The sequence below is a fragment of the Oryctolagus cuniculus genome, chromosome 12 (assembly GCF_964237555.1).
Source record: "Oryctolagus cuniculus chromosome 12, mOryCun1.1, whole genome shotgun sequence".
NCBI lineage: Eukaryota > Metazoa > Chordata > Mammalia > Lagomorpha > Leporidae > Oryctolagus > Oryctolagus cuniculus.
The window spans coordinates 41,924,285-41,939,701 of NC_091443.1; the positions used below are offsets into that span (position 1 = coordinate 41,924,285).

General features: G+C 43.7%; 1 protein-coding gene across 10 annotated transcripts in view; it reads right to left on the bottom strand.

Moving 5' to 3' along the window:
* NPAS3 (neuronal PAS domain protein 3) overlaps positions 1-15,417 on the bottom strand; it is a 927,347-nt gene that overhangs the window by 278,709 nt on the left and 633,221 nt on the right. The window lies entirely within an intron of this gene.

The window sequence follows — 15,417 nt, forward strand, 5'->3', positions numbered from 1 at the left end:
TTGCTAACTACAGTGGAAGAATTTTTCAAAGAGAAAGAGAGAATAATACAGCATTTCAACAAATTCTTCTCAAACTACAGATAGTAGGGACTTAGGGCTCATATGCAATAACTTTCCTGATCTTAGATTTCTGGCTACTAAGCAGCAACACACAAGGGGAGAACCTCTACAGACAGAGGGGTCTGGGCTCAAATGCAGGGTTCAACCACTTATTACCTCCAGGAGCCTGAAGAACTCATCATTTTGCTATGAACCTGAGTTTTTCATTTATGTTAAAGCGCTAACATCCACCATCACAGGATTAAGTTACACAGGACAAGCACAGTGTCTGCCCCAACCCGAGTCTCCAAAACTCCCTCAAATTCCCACCACAGCAGCTCTGGACAGAACCCAACAGAGGATGCACATTTTCCCAGGAAGCAAAGAGCATTCAACCTGCAGTTAGTATCAAGGGCTGACTACAGCTGAGGCAGAAACCTCAGTGAGACCAAAGAATGAAGGGGCTCATACTGGATCCAAGGTCTTCTTTTAAAAATAACTACAACTTTAAAAAGGCTGGAAGATCAGAAATTCACTAGTGGCCTGATTTATTGTACAATGATTTTCTTTTCTATTGTTTCTTTTAGCCTAGAGTTTTCGGTCTGAGCTAAATTTTACTCAAGATTTATTTATTTATTGATGCTACAACTGAGTTTCTGAACAGACTGCCTTAGCAAGGATAACTGAGAACTGAATATATGACTGAGACTTGTCTATCATTTTCAAAGCTATTATCAAGACTGAGCGCAACAAGCAGCCTAATTAAAATAGGCAAGAGACTGGAGACATGACCACTTCATTTAAGTGGACATACAAAAAGGAAATAAAGGATCACTAACCACTGCAAAGTGGACATTACAATCATGACACATCCATGAGAATGGCTAAAATTAAAAAAAATATATACTGACAATGTCAAGTGCTACCAAGGATATGCTGTTTGGTAGGAATGCAAAAATGAGACAGCCATTCTGGACAATGGTCTGACACTTGCTTAGAAAACTAAACATTTGTAGACACTTGCTATATAACCCAGGAATCCTCTTCTTTGGCATTTACCTTAGAGGAATGGTCCTGCAAAAACCTATGCACAAATGTTTACAACAAATCTATTTATCACTGCCAAAATATCCCATCAACTGAAATGTCCTTTAAAGTTGAGAAGACAAAACGGGGTACGATGGTATACTGGAATACTACTTAGCAAGAAATAGGAATGAACGGCCAATGGGAACCTTCAGTGCACTATGCAGGATGAAAGAGGCCGGTCTCAAAAGGTGACATACTGGGTGCTTCCATTCAGATGACATCCTAATAGAGGCAGAAGCAAATGAGAACAAATCAGTGGTTGCAGCCAGGGTGATTAAAAGGAACAGCACAAGAGGAGGTTTGGGGCAGTGGCAGCACGCTATATGCACAGTGTGCTAGTAGTTATATAAATCTGAACATGTGCTCAAGGGAAAATTTGGCTGTATGCTTATTTTTAAAATTCAGAGAAGGAAAGAGGGGCACATATTGTAGTCCGGAGGGTTGGCCAGCTGCTTGGGAATGCCCACATCCCAAATTGAAGTGGCTGGCTCGAGTCCTGGCACCTCTGCTGCTGAGCCAGCTTGTTGCTAGTGAGTCTGGGAAGGCAAGAGATGATGGCTGTAGTACTGGAGTCCCTGTTAACCCACGTGGGAGACCCGGATGGAGCTCCTGACTCCTAGCTTTACCCTGGTCTAGCCCTGGCTATTGTTGGCATTTGGGGAGTGAACCAGTGGATACAAGATTTTTTTTTTTTTCCAATCTCTCCCTCTCACATTGTCACTCTGCCTTTCACAGAAAAAAATAAACCTCTAGCAAACAAAAACAAAAAAGGAAAGAAAGGACAGTCTATTTTAAGACAATCTTCCTTCGGTTGGATTGCATGAGCTTTATTACACAGGTAGTAATCCAAAGCCAGCCTCTTCTTCCTTCTAACCCTAGGTAGTCTCTCTCCAGCGCTTTCATGTGCACAAAAGAATAACAGCAACACACACAACCTTCTTCTTCTATGTGTATTTTTTACCGGACCAAGCATATCACCATTTACCGCTCAGAGTCACTGGTCTCCCATGCAGAGAACATTTCCCATTCTTGTAGCGCATCTGCAAGAAAACCATGTGTGGCTCCTCACCCCACACAGATCTCCGCCTTATTATCTGAAGCTACCGCAAGTCTGAGCACCAGTAGCCAGCTGGTTGCCAGAATCTTTCACTTCTCAGCAACAGCTCAGCTACCACCATGACACAATCTCTCTCTCCTTCCTCCGCCCTCCCATTTCCTATTTTTATTCATTTACTTTGGGGGGGGAGGGAGTGCAAGTTGTCTTTAACCCTTGGACCCAATTTGAAGGCAATGGAAATAATTAAGACTGACATTTCTAGGGTTAAACGTCAAGTAGGAGAAAAGCTGAAAAAGGAAATCCCCCAGCTTCTTAGTAATGAAAAGCTGAGGGTATACCTTCTGTGGCTGTCTGTGAGATGCTTTCACATCCATGTGTCAAGGGTTTTTCAAACTGACAACTTGCAAATTTGAAATACAAAAATGCCCAAAGCGATATTTTAGTGGCTCAGGGAAACTCTTGTGTGGGAAAAAGAATTCTAAAGTGAAACGTCTCTTGAAATCACACAGGGCCTGACCACGATACTCTAATTATGCTAATTGCTTCAATGCCCTTGCTTTATTTATGCTGAGCAGCTAAGATAAATAAAGGAAAATTGCTTTGGATCTAACTGTATTCATATCAGAATGCAAACTAGCCTGTGTTTGTTATGTGATTGCTGATCTGTTTACACTAAATTCTGCAGGTAATTGCAGTTTTGATTGCACATTTATTTCTAGCTGCACAGGTCCCAGGACTAGGTCTGTCTGTTTTTATAATTAAACCGTTTTGTAATATCTAAACTCACTAAAGAGCAAAATGATGCTTTAAGAATTTACATATTTTATGCATTAAATATAATACTTTGGTGAGCAGTGACAAAAAGGGAGAAAAAAAAAACTATGTTTACCCCTAAAAAAATTGGACAGCATGTTCTGGATTTGAAGAAATTCAAGACATCTGTTCCAAGGCCTGTTCGCTGAATGGGACAGATGCCTGGTGCATCCTTGGAATCTGTTCTTCGACACATAGTTTTTGAACTTTCAGTTGCAACTTTCATATTAGGAAAATATGTTAATAGAAACGCCACCACTTGGTGATTCTTCAGACAATAGGAGAGTATTTTGTACCCCAATGAAATGGTGCCTCTCCATGCCTTGTTCACAGAGTTGACATGCCTTGGGGTCTTTGCTTGCGGTTCTAGACCAATCTTCTTGGGCGGGTGGGGGGGGGGGCTTCACTGTGGTCATTGGACTTAGCTTAGAACTGAATTTTGATTACAGCTTCCTTTACATTCCAACCACAGCCAATATATTTAGGGAAAAACAGCATACACACATGCACACACACAGAGGAAAAAAAACACAATCTTTCTACTCTCTTTAGGATGCCCAGTCTCCTCCCATCACAGAGGAACAGGATGTGATAATGTCACCACTACAAATGCAGGGTGGTGTCACTTCTGCATTGCTTCTTCATCCATCATCAAATTCTGAAACAGTAATTCAGTCTGCCCTACTTAATGGAAAAGTTAATATCAGTCTATACAGACTAGCCTGCAAAGCTTCTTAACCTAGATTCGGCTCAGGAAAAATCCACTGTTCTGGGCTTATTTTGTCTAAAATACACCCAAGGCATGCTCTTAATAAATATAGGCTACTTTTAGTATCCTGATGGCATCTTTAGGTCTCTTCCTTCCATAGGGAAGCCAAGAAAAGATGGGAAACCGTGAAGACACCCAAAGCACCTGGTGAAACTAAGGGACCTTGGAACAGCACTGTTTCTTCATGGAGCAGACAATGAGCACGAAGCGACGGTGGCCGCAGCAAGGTGCCGTGAACCACGGTCACAAAAGGACCTCCCAAGTCCTCCATCACTAACCAAGAATCTTCAACCTGAGCACTCGAATAGGCATCTTTTTGCCTTTCTAAGCGGGGATTTGGACAAACAGCACAGACAGCAGGAACTCGGAAGTCAGCCAGCTCTGCCTTTGAATGCAGAATGGCTCCTAGCAGCGTTAGGACCTTTGAGAAACTCGAAGTTATGTGAATGCCTGGTCCTCAGATCTGGGGTGTCGTGAGGATGCGACAACGTGACATGTTCCCACGATTCAGTGATGGCGACACTCCCTTGCCATCAGTTACCACTGCTGATGTTGCTACGCGAGACGTCCCGAATCCTCCTAAGTTCGCTAATGACATCAATCACCACCCTGGTCCAGGGGAGCTGCTCCTCACGTCGCTGCACCCTGGCACCCTGATGCCAGACCCTGCCACCTGCCTCGATGGTCCATGGAGTAAATGCAACTTTTTTGCAGCTTTGTCAAGCAGGCACTGGGAGGAGGCATGGGACGGAGGCATGTGTGCTGACAAAAGCATGAAGGATTTCTCAGAAGGCTTACTCAGAAAAAGGAGGGTTTTTTTTTTTTTTTTTTTTTTTTCACTTGACATGCTCTAAATTTACAGACACAGGCGGTCTACTTGTAGCTCTTTGTTACGTCCCTAGTGGATCATAGGCTGGTGTTGCATCTACCACCCCTGTGAGATTATTTCTTCATGTTTCTGTGTTTCCCACCAGACGGTGAGCACCCTTCAGGCAGGGGTGGGCTCCTCTTCTTCTCAACCCCAGAGCACAGCAGGAGGCTTCTCACGTGGGAGTCGCCCACAGAGTGAGAAAGCCAACACCGCAGGACCATGTGGCGTGGTGGTACAACTCCAGACTTGGTTTGAATCCCAGCCGGATGGGCATGTTACTCTCTCCACATTGCCATTTCTTCTTCATAATAATGATAGTAAGTAAAGGATAATCAGGACGATCCCTTACCTCGCAGGGATATATGCAGAGTATGAAGAGTGCATGCTTTACCATAATAGCGCATGTGTCTTCTTAAGGGGAAAAAGAATTTAGGGAACACAGAAAATAGGATGTTTAGTAATGAACAGGTATGGCAATTTCAGGGCCAGGACATGAGCTTTCCTAAAAATGTGTACGACAAGATGGACATCCCCGGGTGCCTCGTGATTTGCACTGAAATAACCAGAGCTCCTGATTTTGCCACCCTCTGGCCGGCAGGCCTGCTGCAGCATCTGGCAACCTCTTAAGTCCCAGCATGGCTTGAACGGCCGCTCTCAATTCTTGCCGGGTGAGGCAGAACTCCCACATCTCACACACAAGTTCCCCTCCGCCCCCTTTATCGATCCTTTGGAAATTACTTAACACATGAATGTGGAAGCAGCATTCCGTGGGATCTCTTCTTTCTGTTTCAGCTCTAAGTCAGGATTTTCACATGAGACGGCACCATGCATTTATTATCTCAATACACTTATCCAGGTCTTTCCAGTTGTCACCAACTCAACACTGAGTGTGTTTGTGTGTGTTGTGTGTGTGTGTGCGCATGCGCATGTAAGCTCATACGTGAAGAGAAATGGTACTTTCTGCAAAGGCAATCTTATGGCGACTCTAAGTACAATGACCACATTTTCTGAGATCCTATTAGAGCTGAAGCACCCACAGGCACACTGTACAGGTGTGCTAGGCAGCACTTTCTTCCAGTGACAGCAAGCCTGGAAGTGGGCTCCCGCCCCGCCTGACATCACAAGGTAGGTGCCTCCAGGGTACAGGAAAGGGCTGGAAAAGGATTCATTTCCACATCGTGCCCCCTGGGAAAGTACTCGGAATCCAAGCCCTGAAAATAACGTATGACCTCAGTATTCGCCCCACATACAATGAATAGCCTAATTCATGAAGAGGGAAGAGAGTATGCTGTCTAACAGGTGGGAGCCCCTGCAGGCAGCCAATGAGCCTCCTCCTTCTCCACTTACAACTAGAAAGACAGTGTTACAGATAACATCTCTATATAAGGAGTGTGGGCTCTGTGAGCTCTCTAAGGTCAAATACAGCATCTATCCCTCTTTTTGCTGTCTTAACATAGAAGGTGATGAACATTCATTGACAAAACAGATCTGGAAGGACCCTGTTTTTCATAACAGAGATGAATGAACACGATGTTGTATCAGTGAAGTTATTTCATTAACACAATGAGGACTGACGGGGCAGGTGGGAGAACCCATCCAACACCTGGCCCTAATCGTGTGCTGCCTCAGTTGCTCTCTTCATCCTGACCACTTTGATAGGCTCTGTCAAGGCTAAATGTTAACCTGGGTCCCTTAGGTGAGAGGCACTAAATTACCAAGGCTCTGAAATGAAGTTATTTCCTATATTGCATTTGCAGGATACCTTAATATAAATTCAGTAACCACTACTTTGAGTCCCCTCTCCCCCCTCTTCTCATTGCCACTTCTCTATATATTGAACCCCAGGGGAGCCCTATTCTCTGATCCCCCATGACTAACAAGCTATTTAATTCACCAATGCCTCCCTTCATTATTTTACAGGATCAGCCTGGAAGAGCTCTGTATACATAAGGAACGCTTTCACACAGGATGCTCTAGCTATACTGTAGTTCTAGCTATGCCCTATCTCAACCACATTTAACAGTCTCTCCCATACATTGGTTTTTCCTTTATTTAAAAAACAAAGGGTGGCAGAAACTGCATAACATAAAGCATGTTTTACAGAAAAAGGAACAGAGAAGATTCTCATGGCTTTTTCAAAACCGTATGAATGACTTCATATGGGGTGATCTACTGACAATTCTCTCCTAAGATCATCAGTGCCTTCAAATCCAGATGAAGCGTGAGTGAAAGAAAATCATTTCTATCTGATAGTTAGGAAAGGTCACAAGCAAGGAAACACATTCTAGGTACTGCTGCCGAGTTCCAAGGCTGGGATGTTGTTAGGGAAACAACATGGAAATTATGTCAAATTATGTCTGCTACTCATCAATGATTACTTCACTCCTTTCCATCTTGTTAGACTTTTTTCTCTTTGTCCATTTCACCTTGTACTTCCCCTTTTGTTTATTTCCCCCCTAACTTACCTTTCTTTCTGTTTCATCTCTGTCTCTTCTCATTTCTTTTTGTCATGGTTTGTTTCCCCGTTTCCTCTTTCACAGTCTCCTATTTCTTCCTCTCACTAATAGTTATCTTGGTTTGATAGCTAAAACGAAAATAGATGTTTCTAGGCTCCCGACTCTTATCCTACATCCAATGTCACGCTCACAACCTGTGCATATTTATGTATTGCTCATCAATAATTTGGTTAGATATTTTAGAACAAAAACCTCTCCTACTACTTTTAAAAAATATTTATTTTTATTTTATTTGAAAGGCAGAGAGACAGAGAAACAAAGAGAGATCTCCCATCTGTTGGCTCAATGCCTAAATGTCCATAATAGCCAAAGCCAGGCGCTCAGAATTCCATGCAGGTCTCCCACATGGGTTGCAGAGCCCAAAGTACTTGATCCATCATCTGCTGCCTCCCAGGGTGCATGTCAGCAGGAAGATGGACTGGAAGCAAGGCAGCTGGGACTCGAATCAGGCACTCCAACAAGGGATGCGGGTGTCCTAAGCTGGACTGCTGTGCCAAACATTCACTGCCAACCTTTCCTTATTAACAGCATTTGTATGCCCTAGGACTTGAAGATTTCTTGAAGATTCTCCCTGTGGGTAAAGATGGACAGCTATTGATCCTCAGATTCCAGAGGGTCACAAATGTGCTACAGTAAATTTTTCTTTGGATGATTAAAAGGTACAGCATATAGAAAATCCACAGGAAGACACGAGTCAACCTGAAATCCTACTGTCTCTCCAGAGGCTAGCACTGTGCCCTGACACGTAGTGGTAAGAACTAAACTGAATTAAACTACACTTCTACCTTCTGATTGCAAGGGCATTATTCCTCAGAGTTCCTAATATTTACTAAAAACTACTCTTCACCTAAAGCAAAATTCTCAAGATAAAAGAATGAAGTAAGCTCCACTCAATCACTGTCTAGTAGCCATGACAGGGCACAACAATTCCAAATATCGAACTTATTTAGCTTCTGATTTTGTTCCCATGCTAAAATTCAAAATCCTAACACATCCACACTCCTAGCCCCTGACTACATAATCTTTGATATGCTCATGATCTTTTAAAAAGATGACTGAATGGGCCGGCGCCGCAGCTCACTAGACCAATCCTCCGCCTTGCGGCGTCTGCACACCGGGTTCTAGGCCCGGTCGGGGCGCCGGATTCTGTCCCGGTTGCCCCTCTTCCAGGCCAGCTCTCTGCTGTGGCCAGGGAAGGCAGTGGAGGATGGCCCAGGTGTTTGGGCCCTGCACCCCATGGGAGACCAGGAGAAGTACCTGGCTCCTGCCATCCGATAAGTGCGGTGCGCCGGCCGCAGCATGCCGGCCGCAGCGGCCATTGGAGGGTGAACCAACGGCAAAGGAAGACCTTTCTCTCTGTCTCTCTCTCTCTCTCTCTCTCACTGTCCACTCTGCCTGTCAAAAAAAAAAAAAAGTATATAAAAAAAAGATGACTGAATGACTCAATGTTTAATGTTAGGACAAAATTAGGATATTAAGTTTTTTTTAGGACTCTTCCTATTATTTATTTATTTTTATTATTTGACAGAGCTATAAACAGTGAGAGAGAGAGACAGACAGAAAGGTCTTAAGGACTCTTCCTATTATGAAGAGCATATATGGGGGCCAGTGCTGTGGCATAGTGGGTAATGCTACCACTTGCAGTGCCGGCATCCCATCTGGACGCCAGTTCAGGTCCCAGCTGCTCCATTTCCCATCCAACTCTCTGCTATGGCCTGGGAAAGCAGTGGAAGATGGCACAAGTCCTTGGGCCCCTGCACCCATGTGGGAGACCCAGAAGAAGTTCCTGGCTCCGGATTGGTGCAGCTCCAGCTATTGCGGCCAATTGGGGAGTGAACCAGAGGATGGAAGACCTTTCTCTTTCTCTCTCTCTCTCTCTCTCTCTCTCTGCCTCTGCCTCTGCCTCTCTGTAACTCTTTCAAATAAAAAAAAAAAAAATCTTTAAAAAAACAGAGGACATATAGTACACAACAATTACTATGCCCATTTAGGGTGAGTCATTCATTACACAAATACTATTATATGTTGAACTGCAGTCCCACTACTAAATTCATATGTTCAAGTACTAACTCTCATTACCTGGGAATGTGAATTTACTTGGCATTGCAGATGATGGAGTCAAGTTGGGGTTATTAAACTGGGTCATGATCCAGTATGACTAATGTCCTTAGAAAAGGCGGAAGCATGAACAAAGAGAAAGACACACAGCGGGAGAAAGCCATGTACTGTGGAAGGTAGAATATGGGCTGATGCATCTACTGGACAAACAATACCAAAGACTGCCAGCAAATTATCAGACAGTAGGAAAAACGCATAGAACCCTTCCCCTCACATTCCTCAGAAGGAACCCATCCCACCAAAACCCTAATGTCATACTTATGGCCTCTGGAACTATGAGACAATGAATTTCTGTTGTGCAAGTCAGCCAGTTTGTGGCAGCCCTGGACAGCTAGAATAGAATTCACCTTCCTATTAAAGGAAGACTGGTATAGGAAGTTGGAATCATCATCCCTGGAGTTGTACAGACTGGGTTGAGCTTAGATTCTGCCAATGAATTTGGTCAAGACTTTGAATGTCAATTTCCTCTTCTATCAAAATAGAGATAATGGTATCTGCTTTATTAGGTTGTTGTGAATATTGGCATTTGGCTACTTTTTTTGAGTGCAAACTCTACACAGGAAATTTTTGCTGGTACTTGGATAAGGTGGTGAACAAAAGATCTGTTTCTGCCCTCATGACTTGCAGATTTGCAGGAGGAGACTGGAGTATTTGTAATACGGACAAATACATATGCAATTAACACTTCTGTTTTGCAGGCAAGAGGGGCATCAGAGAGGGAGCAGGGGCTGCCAGAAGGGAGCACCTGCAACCTTGAGGTCAGGCCAGCTTTCCTCAGGAGATGACATCTCCTCTGAGACCTAATGGATAAGAAGGAGCAAGAGGTGAGAAAAGAATGTAAGTATAGTTTCCCATAATTCACCTGAATCAGAGTAGGAATCTGATTAAAGACAGCTGAGGTTGTTATCAGCTATTACGTCTGGCTCTAGGATCTGATTTCCAGGGATATAATAATGCCTGCTAACCTGGCATTCAAGGTTCTCCACCACATTTCTTTTTCTCACCTCAAGGTGTAAGTGTGTTGTGATCCTTGGCCTCTAAGCCAGACCCACTGTGGATCAGGCTCCAGAGCTGATCTGCTTCTGTGTAGCAAGGTCACTGGGCTTTCCTTGCCCAGGCTCTTTTTACAGCCTCCTAGGATTCCCCTTTTATCTCCAAATTACCCTCTACTTCCTCCAACTATTCCTAAGATTCTTAGTCCCTGTGCCATGATTCATACTGTTTTCACTTGCAAGCTCCTTTCTCTACTTCGGCTCTCATAAGCCAATCAGTCCACACAGATCTACTCATGAACTATTCCTGAACTTGAACAGCAACCTCCTTTCCTCTCTGAATCACTGAAATGCAGGGTCTATATCAAATGTACTTTAGTCTGCTTTAACTTGCTTCCAGTTGTATTTTGTCTTATCTCTTCAATCGAATTGTAACTCCCTGGAGGTATAGACAAAGACTATCTTGGAGAGCTAAGATGGTATGACTCAGAATATGGGTAGAAATGAATTGTCAAAGAGTGGCAAAATGAAAAAGAATGAGTCAGAATAATATAAATAGGTATTGCTTATTTCCCCCTAATTTATGGATATAAACACTCAGATAATGCATAAGAGAGGAGAATGTACCAATTAGCCTCTTTTCCTTTTTTCCCCAACACAATAGGCACCATTCATTCATTGTGTATCTCAGCAAGTTCAAAGTCATAACATACAAGGGAGTAGGGTAGGACCTAGGAGTCTATTGTAAAAAGGCTGTTGTTCTTCTGCCCTAGGTTTTCTTTAAAAGACAACTCTTTTTTTTTTTTTTTTAAGATTTTTAACATTTAATTGAAAGGCAGAGTCATGGAGTTGACAGGAGGTGGGAAGACAGAGAGAGGGTGGGGGAGGAATCTTCCATCCACTGGTTCATGCCCTAAATGGCCACAATGGTCAGGGCTGGACCAGACCTAGGTTGGGAGCTTAGAACTCCACCCAGGTCTCTCACGTGGGTGCTGGGGCCCAAGGACTGCTTTCCCAGGCACATGAGCAGGGAGCTGGATTGGAAGTGGAACAGCCAGGACTAGAACGGATGCCGGTGCTGCAGATGGCATCTTAACCCGCTGCGCCACAGCACCTGCCCCCAATTGACACATTTCTAAAAATGTGCTTCTCTGAATCTCAACCTCTTTGTTTGAACAATGGGTACACTATTTCCTGCCTTGATCTTATTTCCAGCCACAAGATGAATTTGTTAGACCTTCCTCTGTTCACAGTGAAAGGTAAAAGTAGAGGTGCTTTGGCTATTTTGCCTAAATAGAGAGAAAGGTGACCCCAAATATCCCTGTTGTGGCATTGCAGCTATTTGGAGAGGGACATTTCTCACAGGGATGCAATGAGTTCACTGCATCAAGTTGAAGGGAAACCCTGCAAGACGGCTATAGTATTTCAAATAACATAGACTTATAAAAAGACGAGAAATAAGGATTCCCATCCAGTACTTTTAATTACATTTCCTGATCATCTGAAATATGATAATATTTCATCCCCTGAAATTATACCACGTGCCACATCAATTTCTGAAGAAATTGTCCTCTAAACAATTTTGTCTGGCCATACGTTTATGGATTTTTGCCACAAGGCTATGTCAAATATGAGCACTTAATTCAGAGCAAACACTATGGACGTGTGTGTTTCTCAAGGCTTCTAAACCATATTAAATTTTCATTCATATAGGTACACAGAGACACATATTAAATAAACCTTCCACAAGAGGAACCCGTCTCGAAATGCAGCAAGAGACTTCCAAAGGGCCGAATTTATTACAAATTAATCAAATAGGTAAGATGGATCGTAATGGATATTCCAGCCAATGTAAACCAAGAGGGGGGAGGAAAAAGCACGAGCAGCAAGTCAAGAGACCAAATGTTTCCGTTTTGATTTATTTAGCATTTCCGAGATGTTTCTTCTGTGGGGAACAATACGCACGGCATTGGAAATTCAGGAGGCACAGCTTTTGTGTACCATAAAAATGTGCTGCTAACCTACAATACCCTTATAGAAATACAATTCAATAAGAAACTCAGTTGGGAAGATGTCTCAATAGAACAACATGAAAAAAATGGTCAATACAAGAATGATTTACTTTACTTTTACAAGGGATTTTGATGCCACGAATAGAAATGCCTTTGGAACTTATAAAATCAAATCCAGATAAACAGAGAGGCACATTTTTAATTCTTACACATCTCTAATGTGTGTGTATGTGTGTGTGTTTTTTAAAGCAGATCATCTCTCCAAATCATCACTTCTATCAGCCTATCTCTTGAGCAGTGTTACAGCACTCAGCCCTGAGGGCAAAGATAAGTCTTCACCATTGTCACATTCGGCACACACATATTCAGCCATATCACGCTGAATGGGAATACAGTACTTTGTAGAAACAGAACTGATTCCTGCAGAATATCCTGAGATACTTATCAAGCTGTTAAAGGAGACATCAGTCTTTTGTCTGTATTGCCCTTGACACATCCTCAAGGAAAGTATCTAGGAATTCTTTGTCTTCTGAAGAACCCTCAGACCTCGCAGGTCTAATGTAGGTTAAGTGCCTTGCGTATCTCCCTAGAATAGCAAAGCACCTTGAAAACTAGAGTCGGACTCACTAGAAACAAATATCGCGAGAGGACTAATCCAGAGGATCCTATTAGTGGAAGAGAGAAGCAGCAAAATGTAGGAACTTCAGTCCACCTCGGTCTTACACCGGAAAAAAGCTGGAATTCCGTCCAAAAATTGAACACACACAACAATAACCTCCAAAAAATCCAACAAGGGTAACATGCATATAGGCAACTTACCACATTATCATCCCATTATCATTGCTTGTTTTGTCAAGGGTAAATGACTACCTAGCAGTGCTCAGTGTTTGCTTATTGATCCACACATGTGGTCAGCACCTGCCCCACGCAGTGGGCCCTGCCTTGACTCCCACTGGATAGTTGAGCACTGATGCTGACCGTTTTGCTACACATCGCAGGTTGTGTTATAATTTTCCTTGCCCATTTGAGAGGCATTAAGTGAAAACAGATAAATTACTGGGGACTACTGGCCACTGCACAAGAAAATAATTGTGTTGCTTTCCTTCCTGAAAATACCAAAACCTCACTGTTCAACTGTTGTCATAATTGAAATGGATTCAATGTGCAAACTCAAAGTGGCACTTACTGCTTCCTCATTTCTCCTGCCCATTTCCTTCTCAGTGACGGCATCATCTATCTGACAGAACGTTACACAATCTTCTAAGGCTAAACAGTTCCAGTTTCACTTTTTTACTTCCCACAGATAAATCACAATAAATGTGGTATTCTGATTTCATTCCAGATTTTAAAAATCAAAACAAACCTCCCTCAGTCGATTAAACAAAACATTTGGAATCAGACAGTAAAGAGGCAAACACGGTATATGAGAGTAATAGCCTACATTTCACGGGGCCAGTGTCATGCCACACGGGCATCCCATATGAGTGCCCAGTTCAAGTCCTGGCTAGCTCCACTTCTGATCCAGCTGCCTGCTACTGAGGCTAGGAAAGCAGTAGAAGATGGCCTAAGTGCTCGGGTGCCTGCCACCCATGTGGGGGACCCGGATGGAGTTCCAGGCTCCTGGCTTCAGTCTGGCCCAGCCTTGGCTATTGCAGCCATTTGGGGAATGAATCAGTGGGTAGAAGATCTCTCTCTCTCTCTCTCCAACTCATATTTTCAAATAAATGAATAAACCCTTTAAAAATACCCTATATTTTATCTCAAAGTGTTTTATTGGTATAAATGACATAGAAAGGTGACCATATTCACCACTGAAGTGCAGTCTGCTTAGAGGCACAGAACCTATAATCCAGAGAAATTCTCATTTTTTAAAAATTTTTGACAGGCAGAATGGACAGTGAGAGAGAGAGAGAGAGAGAGAGAGAGAGAAAGGTCTTCCTTTTTCTGTTGGTTCAACCCCCAATGGCCATTGCGGCCAGCGCACTGCGCTGATCCGAAGCCAGGAGCCAGGTGCTTCTCCTGGTCTCCCACGCGGGTGCAGGGCCCAAAGACCTGGGCCATCCTTCACTGCACTCCCGGGCCACAGCAGAAAGCTGGACTGGAAGAGGAGCAACCGGGACAGAATCCAGCACCCCGACCGGGACTAGAATCTGGTGTGCCGGTGCCACAGGCGGAGGATTAGCCTATTGAGCCACGGCACCAGCCCTTATTCATTCTTGAGGGCAAGGGTAGCTTAGAGTTTCAGCTGTGATCCAATCCTGTTCAAATCTTTGGCTAGCTGGAGATGGAATAAAACAACTACACCAGAATCCTCCTGGATTCAAGAGATCCATCCAACAACAAACTCAACAAGAAGTATGGGAAAGATGGTGTAAGGAGAGACAACAGATACACAGTGAGTTCTCTGATGTGACTGGGGCTCCACCACCCCTCTCACTTCATGTTCTCTCCCAACGGTCCAGACATAGCTAAGGTATGGTGAAAAGCAAGCCAGAGGCAAGACTAAGCCCTGCTGGACATCCCAAGGAGGCAGTGTGAGGCTCGATGCAGGTGCTATGGGTCACTGGATGGAAGAGCCTTCAATCTACCTGGATTCAGAAGCAAATGTGATGGTTCATTACTGTAAAATGTACAATCTGAAAACAACCCTCAATGTTAGGACTATAAATGTATACTATTATTTGTGAGAAAGATATGCTATGGGTTGATCCCAATCAACCTTCCATTCCACCTGCTTATATTATAAGTACCTTATATCTCACTCCACCAACAACCTTACAGCATGTGTGTTGGTAGTATTATTTCCATGTTATATATGAACAAAGCAGACCTGGGAAAATTCAGTTGCCCACATTATGCAAATAACAAACGGCAAAGCCTGCACTGGCACCCACATGACTCTGACCCAACTGCCCATCACAGGCTAGTTCCATTCTCCTGTCCTAGCCCAGGAGTGAAGTCTGAGGATGCTGGCAGGACAAAGGACTACTGCCCAGCGCTGTTGAAGCTAAGCAGCAGATGCCTGAGTGGAGTGAGAGACGAGCAGGGCAGGGACTCAGCAAAGAGAGGAGGGACACAGAGGGGAAGCTGGGAAATAGAAGAGAAGCATAATACCCAACAAAGCTCGGAGACAGCCTGGGA